This window comes from Balaenoptera ricei, chromosome 20 (assembly GCF_028023285.1).
Source record: "Balaenoptera ricei isolate mBalRic1 chromosome 20, mBalRic1.hap2, whole genome shotgun sequence".
NCBI classification, from domain to species: domain Eukaryota; kingdom Metazoa; phylum Chordata; class Mammalia; order Artiodactyla; family Balaenopteridae; genus Balaenoptera; species Balaenoptera ricei.
The window spans coordinates 22,499,618-22,514,684 of NC_082658.1; the positions used below are offsets into that span (position 1 = coordinate 22,499,618).

General features: G+C 35.5%; 1 protein-coding gene and 1 pseudogene across 6 annotated transcripts in view; one reads left to right on the forward strand and one right to left on the reverse strand.

The window, feature by feature from the left end:
- The window catches only part of GPATCH8 (G-patch domain containing 8), a 113,413-nt gene that overhangs the window by 29,715 nt on the left and 68,631 nt on the right, over positions 1–15,067 (reverse strand). The window lies entirely within an intron of this gene.
- Positions 12,723–13,951, forward strand: LOC132354858 (small ribosomal subunit protein eS6-like; annotated as a pseudogene).

The following is a 15,067-nucleotide window of genomic DNA, read 5'->3' on the forward strand; positions in this document are numbered from 1 at the left end:
GTTACTACACACACAAAAGGAAATCAATCTATCACAAGCAAGAGTCACAAAAAATAAGCAATAGATTTAGTCCCCAAGAACTCAGATTTTGGAATAGTCTGTTACAGAATATAAAGTAACTATAAAATGTTTAAAATATAAAATGGAATTACAAAAATTAGCAAACATAAAACACTCTAAAAAATCAAAACCAAAAAAATAGGCAGATTGCAGAAAGAACCAAATGAGATTTTTACAATTGAAAAACCTAATTGTAAAAAATAAACAAAAAAATTCACCAACTATCTACAGGATGGGTTAAAAGACAGTCAAGATAACAGCTCAAAAAAATGTAGCAGGGTGGTGAAAACGTTCTGGAATTAGATTGTAACAATGGTTGCATGACCCTGTGGAATGTACTAAAAACCACTGAACTGTACACTTTAAAAGGGTGAGTTTTATGGTAGGTGAGTTATATTTCTATTGATATAATGGCTGAGAATTTTTCAGAACTGATGAAAGACATGACTCCGCAGGTACAGGAAGCACAGGTATATCACACAGGCTAATAAAAATAAGCACCTAGAAACACTCTAGTGAAACTGAGTCCCATAACTATGGGACCAAAGACAATGAAATCATAATACTACCCAGAAAAAAATTAAGGATCACCCACAATCAGATTGACAGAAGATTCAAAAGCAACATCAAAAGATGGAAGATAGTATGCTTTGGTGTGTGAGAGAAAACATTTTCATTTGTTTACCAAATGAAAATATTTTTCAGAAATGATGAAATAAAGGCACTTCCAGATAAAGAGAATTTACCACCTACAGATTCATTAAAAAGGAACTTCCTAAAGCAGTATTTCTGAAATCATAGATTGTGACCCACTAGTGGGTCACGACATTGATTCCGTAGATTGTAACACGCAGAAAAAAAGGAAAAAAAAAAAAAAAGAATAGAAAAATACAGAGGATATTTCACATAATAAAGGTAAATACTGTCTTGTAAAACTTTTGTTTCAGTTGTGTTTGTGTGGTTGTAATATTAAAAATATTTCTTACTGAGGACTTGAAAGTCACTGTTTTAAGGAAGGAAAATGATGCCAGACAAAAGGTCTGAAAAACTAAAGGTAAATGGTAAGAAATGAAATTAATAAATATATAGATTAATAATCACAACAGTAACAACAACACCTAGCTTGCAGGATGGAAAAGGGTTAAAAAAAAAAATGCTAGCAGACACAGCCATATATAATAGGAGAGGGTGTTTGAAATTAAAGCGTTCTAGAGTCCTTCTACTGATTGAGATGGAGTTAACTTTAGACTTTGTTAAATTAAGCATAATTTGTATTAGAATTCCAAGGGTTGTTATAAGAATAGTAGTAGTAAAGGGGGAAAGATTAAGAAAACTTCAATTTTATAAAGGTAAGACAGACAACAAAGAACATAAAAATCAGGAAAATAGAAAGTAAAAAGATGTAAGAAACAGATTTATAAGTAATCACAAGAAATGTAAATGTACTAAAATAAAAAACTGTCAGAAAAACAAATCCAACTACATGCTGATTATAAGAGATATCCCTAAAACATGAGGACTTAGAAAGTTGAAAGTTAAAGGACAGAAAAAGCTATGCCAGGCAAGTTACTAACCAAAAGAAGCTGGAGTAACTATTAACGTTCAACTTTTTAGACTTTATAGCAAAAAGCATTACTTGAGACTGTGGCCAGCTATGGGGTTAAACATTACAAGATTATTCTCCAAATAAGCTGCACTGCTAATTTTGAAAAGCCAACACAGATATGTTGGTTATCCATTAGTCTTAATAAGGTTTTGGCTCTAAACTGTGGGACTGACCCAAAGAGGTGCTCCAATTTGCCTCAGCAATTCCACTTAAAAACTAGACATCAAAAGACATCTCAAAGCAAGTTGAGTATATTCATTTGCTATAAAGCAGCACGGAAGAATGAGAAGGGGAAAGGAATGATAAATGATTGCTTGCTAGCCTTCTACAGCAGGGTAGATGAGTAGCTCCTTCTAGTTAACAGACCTAAAGATAAATCTCATTTCAAAGGCTCTACAATCAGCCTTTCTTTTATTCAGTTTAGTATCTTTTGGATACACTTTCAAAGCATCTCCATCATCTAACATCTCTCCACTATTTCTCACATAAGCTATTTAATCAGTATGCAAGAGAAGGATGATGTATTTTGTGGAATGCCAGTATTGAACTCATTTGGATACATTAGTTAAAATTGAAAAGTGAATATATAGCACATTATGATTTTTTTCCCTATTCGATCCTTCTCAATAGTTTTCTCTCAGAATCCTGGGCAATTTCATGTTGTCTGGCTATTAAGCAACTTGTGGATATTCTTCCTTATCAGTGCTAGTTTCCCAGACAGAAGTCAGAAAGGTCACTTTCCCAACTTCCCTTAAAACTAGGGTGCAGACATATGGTCTACCCTCTTTTCCTGTGAAATGCATCTGCATGAGACTTTCATTCAAAAGTGAGCAGTATAAAGAAGCAGGTGCCAGGACCTCCCTGGTGGTCCAGTGGCTAAGACTCTGTGCTCCCAATGCAGGGGGCCTGGGGTTCGATCCCTGGTCAGGGAACTAGATCTCACATGCCGCGACTAAGAGTTGGCATGCCTCAACTAAAGATCCCGCACGCAGCAGAGAAGACCCCGCGTGCTGCAGCTAAGACCCGGCTCAGCCAAATAAATAAATAATTAAAAAAAAAAAAAAAAAAGCAGTAGGTGCCAAGTGGAATCCATCTTCTAGCAATGGTGGCTGCAGAAGCATGTTTTAATTCTATTTTGGTTTTTATTTTTAATTCCATACAACATTGGTTTTTTATAATGTTTATATAGATTTGGAGGATTTACTCTTCCGAAAAAGAGATCAGAAGACTGGATATTAAAAAAACAAAAAACAAAAAACAAAAAAACCACATACAATCCAATTAAATATTGATTATAAGAGATTCCTTATTGCATCTCAAGCCTTTCAAAGGGAATCACATTCCTTCTTTCTTAAGTACTTTCTTTGAAATTTCTTTTAGAAGAGTCTTCTGGTGGCAAATTGATTTTTTTATCCAAAAATTTATCTATTTTTAATCTCTACTCTTAAAGATATTTTTGCTGGGTGGACAATTCTAGGTTGATGGTTGTTTGCTCTGAGCACATTCAACATTCCATTAGATTATAAGAGAATTGACACTGTATTCTGACTTCCGTGTTACTACAACAGTTCTTCAAAGATTGTGTATTTTTCTACGGTATTGTTCAGTTCTACCAGGATGTGTCTACATGTAGACTTCTTTTTTATCTTGCTTGAGATTCATTAGGCTTCCTGAATCTGTGAGTTGTGTCTTTCATCAAATTCTGGGATGTCCTCTTTGAATGCTGCCTCTGCCCTATTCTTTTTCTTTCTTTTGTTCTGGAACTCTGTCTAGACACATTAGAGCTTCTCATTCTTTATCATCTAACTCTTCATCTCTTCATGTATTTTCCACCATTTCTCTTTCTTTCTTGCCCTCCCTCTCTCCATTTTTTCCTGCATCCTGATACTTCTTCAGATGTGTTACAATTTAATATTCAACTTTGTGCAAAATGCTATTAAATCCTCCCATTGAGTTTTTATATGGTCTCTTGCCCTTTACTCATGATCTCAATCCCTTTTTATTCTTAAACATATTAAATATGCTTGTTTTACACACTGTAATCTGAGCTGACAATTCCAATATCTTAAGTCTTAAGGGGCCTGACTCTGCTCTTTTTTTTTCTCCATTAACTCTAGCCCATAGTGTCTAGTTTCTCATTTGGATTTGTGATATGATGATATGACTATGATCTTCTGTTTTGGGGAGCTTTATCTAGGAGTTCTTTTTTTTTGGCTGCGCGGCTTAGTTCCCCAACCAGGGTGTGAACCCAGGCCACAGCAGTGAAAGCGCCGACTCTTAACCACTGGACCACCAGGGAAATCCCTATCTAGGAGTTTTTTGAAGCCTAAGTTGTTCTAAAGAAGTTTGAATTTTCTTCTTCCCAAGGGCCTGAGACCACTTTACCATATATCTCATTTACTCTTAAAATGTCATTATTTTATGTCCCACTAAAAAAAGAAAAGAAAAAACTTCTTAGCCATCATCTCTTGGAATCTATCCCATTTCTCTCTCCTATTGGGACTTTAGTAATATTGTATTAAACTGTCTGGATATTACCCCATTGATCTTGGATAGTCTGTTCTGTTATTTTACTTTTTCTTTCAATTTCAGTTTGGATAATTTATATTGACTTGTCTTCAGATTTACTGATTCTATCTTCTGCTGTGTCTAGTCTGCTGATAAGCTCATGGAAAGAATTCTTCATCACTGATACTGTGTTTTTCCTTTCTCCCTGGGTGATTTAATCCATTTCCGTGACTTCATCAATATACTAGACATCTCCCAGTCCAATATTTCTTGCTGAGACCAAGAAAAGAATGCAGAAATAAAGAGGAAAAGAAGTGGGGAAAAGGGAGGTGGAAAAAAAAGAAAGGACAAAATGAGATGGCAGATTTAAATCCAAATATACTGGAAATGACATTACCTATATTTAGATTAAATACTCCAATTAAGAGAGACTGGGGCGGGGGGGGGAAAGATATTGGAAGACTAGATAAAACACCTACAAATACCCCAACTAAATGTTGATTATAAAAGCTAAAAGAAAAAGGGTAGAAAAAAACATCAGAAAATACACTAACCAAAATAAAGCTATCAAAATTGGTATCAGACAAAAGAAACTTTAAGGCAAAAATATCACTTTATAATAATAGGCTCAATCTATTAACAATTATAAAGTTGTATGCAGCTTCAAAATACATAAGCAAAAATGCCAAAGCTATAAGAAGAAATGGAAAAATCCACCATCAGTGGGAGATTAACATTCCTCTCTCAGTAACTGATAGTTCAAGCAAGCAAAAAAATTTAGTAAGAGTATAACTGATTCAGGAATATAATTAACAGTCTCAAACAAATAGGACATGTGTAAAACTGCAGCCAACAACTGCAGAGGATATATATTCTTTTCAAGTAAACACAGAGCATTTAAGAAAACTGACCACTTTAACACATTTCAAACAACTGGTATTATTCTCTGTATTACAATTAAATTAGAAGTCAGTAATACAATAATCAGGGGAAAAAACAGTCACATATTTGGAAATTAAGAAACACTTTTAAATAACTTAGTAAAGAAGAAATCATAATCAAGTAGAAAATATTTCAAACTGAGAGATAAAAATGACACACCTCAACTCCTAAGATGTAGCTGAAATGGTAACACTGAAGTGAAATGGGAGGGGAGGGGAAAGGGGAGGTAGAGGGTGGAAGCAAGGAAAAGGAAGGAAGGGAAGGAGGGAGGCAAGAAAGGTGTAAAAACTGGAAAGGAGGACGCTGAAATGTCACTATTTGCAGACAGTATGTACAAAATCCAACAAACTCTTCAGATAATAAACTCTTACCAAACACTAGTAATGGAAGGTTGCTGGATACATAAAAAACAAACAAACAGATCATGTTTCTGTACATCAGCAACTAACAGAAAACAACAATACCAGGATTTCTGGTATGAATGTGGCAACACAGGAAAAAAACTTTCTTTTTCTCTGGAATACTACACAAAAGCAAAATGGTGATATGATCTGGAGAATGAAAAAATGCATAAGAGAAAAAGGCATAAGAGAAGTTATGTGAGGAGAAATGAAGCAGAAGCCATTCAAGGCCAAGTGAGCAGTGAAAAAAGGCCAGCAGTAGCAGATTTCAGAAAATGACAGCAAAAACATACTTCAAGTATGATAAATGGCTCACTTGAAGTGATACACCTACATCTCTTGCACTCATCAAGAATTTCTGAGATCTAGAAAAAGCAGAGGGAAGAACTTGGATTGGAGCAATGGGAGACATCCCTTCAAATACACAAATATCCAAATCCCTTCAAATATACAGGCCAAAAAACCAAAACCAAAACAAAAAACCCCCACCACATGCCTTGATCTACATGTTGAAGGGGCACATTTTGTGCCAATGAAAACAGTCCCAAAACAGTGGTCATAATCAACACTGTAGTAAAGTTATTGAATCTTAAAGGTAAAGAAAAACTCCTCTGAGCAGCTAGGTAAAACCATCAAAGGGAGAAATCAGCTCAGCCTTCAATTTCTTCAGGATTATATTCAATTCCAGAAGCCAGTGGTACAACACTACAAGATATCTAGGGAAAGAAAGTATTAACCAAGGATTTTATAATGTACATATATTTATATATGTGATTGAATTATTTTTATAGGTTCATATAACATATGAGATTATATAATGCTTATATTATAAATATATAATATAAAATATAATCTCATATATTATATATATATTTTTTATATAAAAAAATAATTCAGGAAATATTGTTTGTACAACCCCCTTTAAAGAAGTTACTAGGAAATAAACAGCAGAAGTGATGAGGAAAAACCCAACAGAAGTACTGGAAGGCTGCTTTGAATATATTTACATGTAGAATTGAGGTTAAAAGGAGTGGGGCTACTAGGGTGTCAGATTACAATGTACATGTTATATGCCCTCACAAGAAAGAAATGGTATAACTAATATAACATGGGGAGGGGGGTAGAGATAAGTAAATGGGAATTAGAATTTGCCTTTCGTTACAACTATAATAGACGTAAAAAAAGAACTCCATTTAAAACTGAAAATTAAGTAATGTAAGTATTATACAACCATATTTAATTGTATGCTACATACACACTAAGTTTACTGATATTAGGTGGTAGACAAAATGAAAGGGAGGAAAAAGAGGAAACAAGGAAACTTTCCCCTGCTTACAGTATGAAAATGATGGATACTCTCTAAAAGAAATAAAGAACGAAAGGTAATTTTATTAAGTTATAAAGGTAATTACAACAAAAATATAATCCAACCTATATCCACCTATCTATATCTATCCATCTATCTATAGCTTTATTTACCTTACACTCATAGAAGAAAAACAGAGCACAGACTCAGTGACTTAAAAAGATAAATATGAACTAAACATATCTGTCACATAAAATATAAAAAATTAACTCAAAAAAGTTTTTCATACTGTAACACAAAGCAAAACCCAACTCCATGATGATCATAAGGGGCACATTCAAAACAGGGTGATTCAGAAAGACTCAAAAGGATGGAGACATACTGAGCAACACATATACAAAAAATGAAAGCAAGAGTCAGGGTTTTTACTTTCAATCAAGGTAGAATTTACATTAAAAGCTTTAAACAAGATAAAGGTACTTATAATGTCAATGAGGGCAACTCATGGTATCTAAAAATCTTAACATCTAACTATCATAATCTAGCAGCAACATCCATAAAGCAGAAACTAGAGGAGATTCAAGGGAAACACATGAACATACTAAAGTAAGGAGACTCAAATCATCTCATTTCATGACAGGTCAAAGAGATAAAAAATAAACAAGGATACAGAACACCTTAAGGATATTTTAACACGGTTATGTGCCTGAAAATAGGGCATACATCTTTTTTAAAAGTACTCATAGAACACTCACCCCAAAAGACCCTACTAGGCTACAGAGGAAACCATAATAAATCCCCCAAAGAAGAAATAACAAAAGCAACATATATGAACACAGTACAATGAAACTGGGAATTAACATTTTTAAAAAGGCCTTTCTACAAATCTGAAACTAGAATATCTAGGGGAAAAATGATAATGACAACATTATATATCAATATACACAGGCTACAGGTGAAGCAGTGTTTAGGAAAAACACACAGGTTTAACTGCTTTAAAGCAATCAAATAATAACAAATAAAAGCCATACCCTGGATAAACTCTCATACGTGTATACCAGGAAATATATGAATCCATTTATATAAAAGTCAAAAACAGTTAAATTAAACAATACACATTTAGGGATATGAAACACATGGTAAAACCATCTTAAAAAGGAAGAGAAAATAAAAGAGGTGATAACACTTTCTAATTCATTCCATGAGACCAGTATTACCCTGATACAAAGACATCAGAAGAAAACTACAGACTAACATCTCTTATAAATACAGATGCAAAAATCCTGAACAAATTGCTAGCAAACCAAATCCAGCAGCATATTAAAAAGATTATACACCATGACCATGACCAAGTAGGATCTATCCCAGGAATGCAAAATTGGTTCAACACATAAAAATGAAATCTATATAGTATACCACATTAATGGGGGTGGGGGGAACCTCATGTTATTTTTTTCATAGATGCAAAAACAGCATTTGACAAAATGTAACACCCTTTCATGAGAAAAACACTCACCAAACTACAAATAGAAGGGAACTTCCTCAATCTGATAAGGGCATCTATGAAAACCCCCCAGCTAACATCATACTTAAAGACTGAAAGCTTGCCCATTAAAATCAGAACAAAGATGTCTCTTCCCCTCTAAGACAGAGCTATCTGCTCTTGTCATTTCTACTCAACATTATATTGGAAGTTCTAAGCAGGGCGATTAGACATGTTTAAAAAAAAAAGGCATCCAGATGGGAAAGCAGATGGAAAAAAGAAGAAGTAAAACTATCTTTTTTCACAGATGATATGGTATTATATGTAACAAACCCTAAAGGATTCACAAAAATAACTACTAGAGCTGCTAAATGAGTTTAGCAAAGTTGTAGGATACAAGATCAATATAAAAAAATCACAGTAGCATAAAAAATGAGAATTCTTAGAATTAAATTTAACAAAAGAAACAGAGCTTAAAAAAAAACATTATTGAAAGAAATAAAGAAGATGTAAATAAATGAAAAAGCATCCTATGTTCATGGACTGGAAGACTTAACATTGTTAAGATGGCAATACTCCCTGAACTGATCTACAGATTCAACATAATCTTTATCAGAATCCCAGCTGACTTCTTTGTAGAAATTGACAAGCTGATTCTAAAATTCACATAGGATTACAAGGGACCAAGAATAGCCAAAACAATCCTGAAAATGAATAAAGTAGAAGGGCTCACACTTCTCAATTGCAAAACTTGCTACAAAGCAACAGTAATCAAGACAGTGTGTTACTGCAAAGACATAAAGATCAATGGAATATACCAATAATTGAGAGAAAAAAACCCATATATCTATGGTCAACTGATTTTTGAATGGCCAAGACCATTCAATGGGGATAAAATAGTCTTTTCAACAAATAGTGATGGGACAACTGGGTAGGCACATGCAAAAGACTGAATTTGGACCCCCTACCAAACAGGACATATAAAATTTTTAAAAATTTATTTATTTATTCATTCACTCATTCATTTATGGCTGTGTCGGGTCTTCGTTGTTGTGCGCGGGCTTTCTCTAGTTGCGGTAAGTGGGGTCTACTCTTCGTTGCGGTGCGTGGGCTTCTCATTGTCATGGCTTCTCTTGTTGCAGAGCACAGGCTCGAGGCGCACAGCCTTCAGTAGTTGTGGCACGTGGGCTCAGTAGTTGTGGCTTGCAGGCTCTAGAGCTCAGGCTCAGTAGTTGTGGCACACGGGCTTAGTTGCTCCGCCGCATGTGGGATCTTCCCGGACCAGGGCTCAAACCCGTGTCCCTTGCATTGGCAGGCAGATTCTTAACCACTGAGCCAACAGGGAAGCCCACATGACATATAAAAATTAATTCAAAATATATCAAAGACCTAAATGTTAAGAGCTAAAACTATAAAACTCTTAGAAGGAAGCATAGGTGTAACTTTTCATGGCCTTGGATTAGGCAATGGGTTCTTAAATAGGACATCAAAAACACCAGCAACAAAAGAAACAAAGATAAAATGGACTTCATCAAATTTTAAAACTCTGAGCACCAAAGGGCATTATCAAGTGAAATGACAACAAAAAATGGAAGAAAATATTTGCAAGTCATACACCTGACAAGGGTCTCATTCCAGAATTCATATAGAATTCTTATAACTCAACAATAAAAGGACAGCCAAATTTAAAAAATGGGCAAAAGATCTGAATAGACATTTCTCCAAAGAACATAGCTAAAAGGCCAATAAGCACATGAAAAGATGCTCAACCAAAACCACAAGAAGATACTACTACTTCACACCTACTAGGATGGCTATAATAAAAAAGACAGAAAACAACAAGTGTTGATGAGAATGTAGAGAAATTGTAACTCTCATATAGTACTAGTGAGAATACAAAATGGTGCAACCATTTGTGGAAAAGAGTCTGGCAGTTCCTTAAAAGTTAAACACTGAGTTACCATATAACTAGCAATGCCATTCCTAGGTATACACAAAAGAGAACTGAAAAATATATTCACACAAAAACTTGTACAAGATATTCAAAGCAGCATTATTCATAATAGCCAAAAAGTGGAAACAACTCATATGTCCATTAACTGATGAATAATTAAACAAACAAGTATATTCATACAATGCAATATTATTCAGCCCTAAAAAGGAATAAAGTACTGATATATGCTATTTATATGGATGAACTTTGAAAACATTATGCTAAGTAAAAGAAGTCAGATACAAAAGGCCACATATTGAATGATTTAATTTATATGAAATGTTCAGAATAGGCAAATGTATAGAGACAGAAAGTGGTTGCTGGGGGAGGGAGAACACGGGGAATGAGGAATGACTGCTAAAGGGTACAAGGTTTCTTTTTGGGGTGATGTAAATGTTCTGGAATTAGTGGTGACAGTTGTACAACATTGTGAATATGCTAAGTCACTAAACTGTATATTATATAATGGTTAAAACGGTGAATTTTATCTCAACAACAGCAAAAATCTACCTGAAAAAATGCAAGTGAATGATAAACACAAAATCCAGGACAGTGCTTACCTCTGAATGAGGAAGAAATGGGACGGGATCATAAAGTTGTTGATATGTTCTTCTTAAACAGAGCAGAAGACACACAAGTGTCTGTAGTTACTCTTCATATCTTACACATATTTTTAAAATATCTTATCAATATTTAACAAGATACTAAGGGTATCAAAACGGGACTGCAATTTTTGTTTTTGTTTTTTTTCAGTTAAAAGCATGGTAGAGCTATTTGGCTTTAAAACTATGTACAACTTTCATAAAAATGAAAATTAAAAAAAAAAGAATAGAAGGCAGTGAGTGTAGAGACTATTCTTTCAGAATTTTGGTTCTAAAGACAAGTAAAAAGAAAAGATGGTAGCTACAGAGAGTAAGAGTCAACAGAGTAAGGTTTTTTTTATTAGTTTTAGTGGTTCTTTTCCCCCAAGAATGTGTGAGCATGTTTACTGGTGATAGGAAATGAATGAGTGCAAAGTGAGTTTGCCAATATAGGAAAAAAGATGTAAGGTCCTTGATAATACAGAGAGGATTAGGATCCAGAATTCAGGTGTAGGTAGGAATTTTCATTTGACAGATTATGAAACAAGGGAGAAATATTTAAGGATGGAAAGAGATAGACCCAAGTTTGATGGCAGATATTACAGGTAGAAGAAGGCACTCCCATTTGATAGTCCAAATTTTCTTTAAGTTTTCTACTAGGAGTAAGGGAAGATGGAGGAAGGACAAGGGTAGCTGAGGGAAGATGAGGGCTTAAAGATCAATGTTTGAGAATGACAGTTGAAGAGACTAAGAGGGAGTTGATGCGTGAAAGGATTCCTTGGCAGTTCTGGGAGTCCAGTGAGTTGGCACCAGTCCCACACTGCACTACAGTAAAGACGTAGAAATGAAGAATGCAAGTATTTCTACTGAGTGGGGATAGGTTCTTGGTGAGTAGGTATGACAAAAGAAGGATTAGGAAGAAAAGAAGCTGGAATCAAAGTGTTGAGAGAAGTAAAAAATCAATCTGTGGTGCTCAAGAAGTATAAATTAAGGAGGGGCTAAGTTACTAAAGTCAAGGTTCCGAGGTCATGTGAAGGTGAAGAACAAATATGAAATAAAGGCGTGACATCAAGAAGGGGAGAGGGTTTCGCAAGCTGTATAATTCAAAGTTGACAAGATTTCTGAGTAAACAGTCTGATCAATAAAATGGGAGTAAGTAATTCTTGTTGTACCTACCACAAAGAGTTCAAAAGTGAAATAATTTCTTGGTCGGGAGAGAAAGGGCCTCAAAATATATTGTGTAGTCTAATGAGGTTGTGAATTACTCAGCTACTTCATGTATTTATTATTTACTTGATAGTGTAACTTTTACTTGAAAAACAATAAAAATGTATTCTCTAAAATGTTTATATTTCTGACAGTATACCAAATAAACCTGGTTTTCTCCATCATTTCCAAGAATTTATTTGTTCGACTCATATTTATTGAGTACTTATGTGCCAGGCACTATACTGGATGCAGTATACATATTGCCAGACAAATAGACAGTTTCTCTCCTCAAGGCCCTTTCTTTCCAGTACTGTAGTCAGCCTATAAATAAGGTTACAAGCAAAAATTTATAATTATAAATTATATATGAGAGTGTTGCAAGAGAATAAAGTAGAGGATTTATTTAAATTGGGTGGTTAGGAAAGATTTCTAGTGAAGTAATATTTAAGCTAAGACCTAAAGGATAAAAGCCAACCATGTGAAAAATTTCAAAACAGTGGCATGACGATTCTATGCTTAAGGACAGTGGTTAGACAGAAAAAGAGGGCCCAGGTCCTAACCTGAAGAACTCCAACATCTAAAGTTTAGGCAGCTCTTTTTTGTGGTGCCTCGGAGGCAATCAGCCACTTCAGGATGGAGCGGAACATCTCTTTCCCGGCTACTGGCTTCCAGAAACTCATTGAAGTGAACGATGAACGAAAACTTCGCACCTTTTATGAGAAGCGTACGGCCACAGAAGTTGCTGCTGATGCTCTGGGTGAAGAATGGAAGGGTTATGTGGTCCAAATCAGTGGTGGGAACGACAAACAAGGTTTCCCCATGAAGCAGGGTGTCTTGACCCATGGCCGAGTCCGCCTGCTACTGAGTAAGGGGCATTCCTGCTACAGACCAAAGAGGACTGGAGAAAGAAAGCATAAATTTGTACAGGGTTGCATTGTGAATGCAAATCTGAGTGTTCTCAATTTGGTCATCGTAAAAAAAGGGGAGAAGGATATTCCTGACTCACTGATACTACTGTGCCTTGTCGCCTGGGGCCCAAAAGAGCTAGCAGAATCCACAAACTTTTCAATCTCCCTAAAGATGATGTCCGACAGAGTGAAGTAAGTCAGAAAGAGAAAAACAAATACCGTATGCTAACACATATATATGGAATCTAAAAAACAAAAAAAAAATGGTCATGAAGAACCTAAGGGCAAGACGGGAATAAAGACGCAGACCTACTAGAGAATGGACTTGAGGATACGGGGAGGGGGAAGGGTAAGCTGGGACAGTGAGAGAGTGGCATGGACATATATACACTACCAAATGTAAAATAGACAGCTGGTGGGAAGCAGCCGCATAGCACAGGGAGATCAGCTCAGGGAGATCAGCTCGGTGCTTTGTGACCACCTAGAGGGGTGGGATAGGGAGGGTGGGAGGGAGGGAGACGCAAGAGGGAAGAGATATGGTAACATATGTATATGTATAACTGATTCACTTTGTTATAAAGCAGAAACTAACACACCATTGTAAAGCAATTATACTCCGATAAAGATGTTAAAAAAAATAAAAAATAAAAAAAATAAAGATGATGTCCGCCAGTATGTTGTGAGAAAGCCCCTACACAAAGGTAAGAAACCTAGGACCAAAGCACCCAAGATTCAGCATCTTGTTACTCCATGTGTTCTGCAACACAAATGTCAGCGTATTGCTCTGAAGAAACAGCGTACTAAGAAAAATAAGGAAGAGGCTGCAGAATATGCTAAACTTCTGGCAAGAGAATAAAGAAGGCCAAAGAAAAACGCCACGAACAGATTGCCAAGAGACGGAGGCTGTCTTCTCTGAGAGCTTCTACTTCTAATTCTGAGTCCAATATAAAATGAGATGTTCTAAGCATAACAAATAAATAAGAAGAGACAAAAAAAGTTCAGGCAGAAGAGAAGGAGTCAACAAAGGAATCTATATAGAAGCAGCAAGAGAGATAAGGAGGAGGAATCTAGGAAAGTATAAAATCTTCAAAAGCAAGAGGAAAGAAATTGTTTTAAAGAGAAAAGAGTGGTCAATGGTATTGAATGATGCAAAGAAGCAGGATGTGGAAGAAAGTAAGAACTTTAAAAGGTCTACTGGATTTAGCAAATAAAGGTATTTTGCAGCCTTGAAAAAACTGGTTCAGTGAAAAGTGCTAAAGCCAGTCTAAATGGGTTGAAGAGTGCATAAAGAAAGGGGTAGGGAAAAGAGAACAGGGAAAGAAAAAAAGGAAGAGAAGGAAGAGAGAGATTTCACCATATTATAACTCCGGATAAAATAAAACACAAAAAATTTAATATATAGCTGAGCTCAACAAGACAGGGCAATCCCTAGGCACCTAAACATGAGGCCTCAGGACCTTGATGGTAGAAGGCCTACTAAGCTCTCCCTGCGAAATGCTCAGAGAGATGAATGGTTGCCTCCATCCTTGAAACAGGGACTAGAAAAACGGCACTACATCATCACCTGCTATCCCCTGAACGCATCAAAAAACTCACCGTCTACCAAGGTATAAATGGAAAAGGTCATGCACAGAAGGTTGGAATTTCAGACCACAGTCATTGGTGGACCTAAAGAATTTACACCTTTCATCCAAAGCAGGAACCCTTAGCTTAGGTATTAACATTTTAAAACCAGTCCATATAAAGTTCTCAGGTCTTCATTTAAGGACTTGAGTCTCTAGCAAAAGCACATACGGAACTGCCCCATAAGAACGCCTCTAAAATCCAGGATACGAGAAACATCCAGAGGATGAGATGACAATCAAAACTGCAAACCACACAAGGAAACAAACCACTGCAAGAAAGTCAGAAGCAGCAAACTACAAAAACGCTTACGAAGTACTACAGATAACAGAAGATTTGAAAGAAATTATAAAATAAGAACATTTAGAATGTTTTTTTAAAAAAGGCAGAAACAGTAACCAAAAGGCAAAAAATTTTGTTTTTGTTTAAAGAACAAAAAAATAGCAA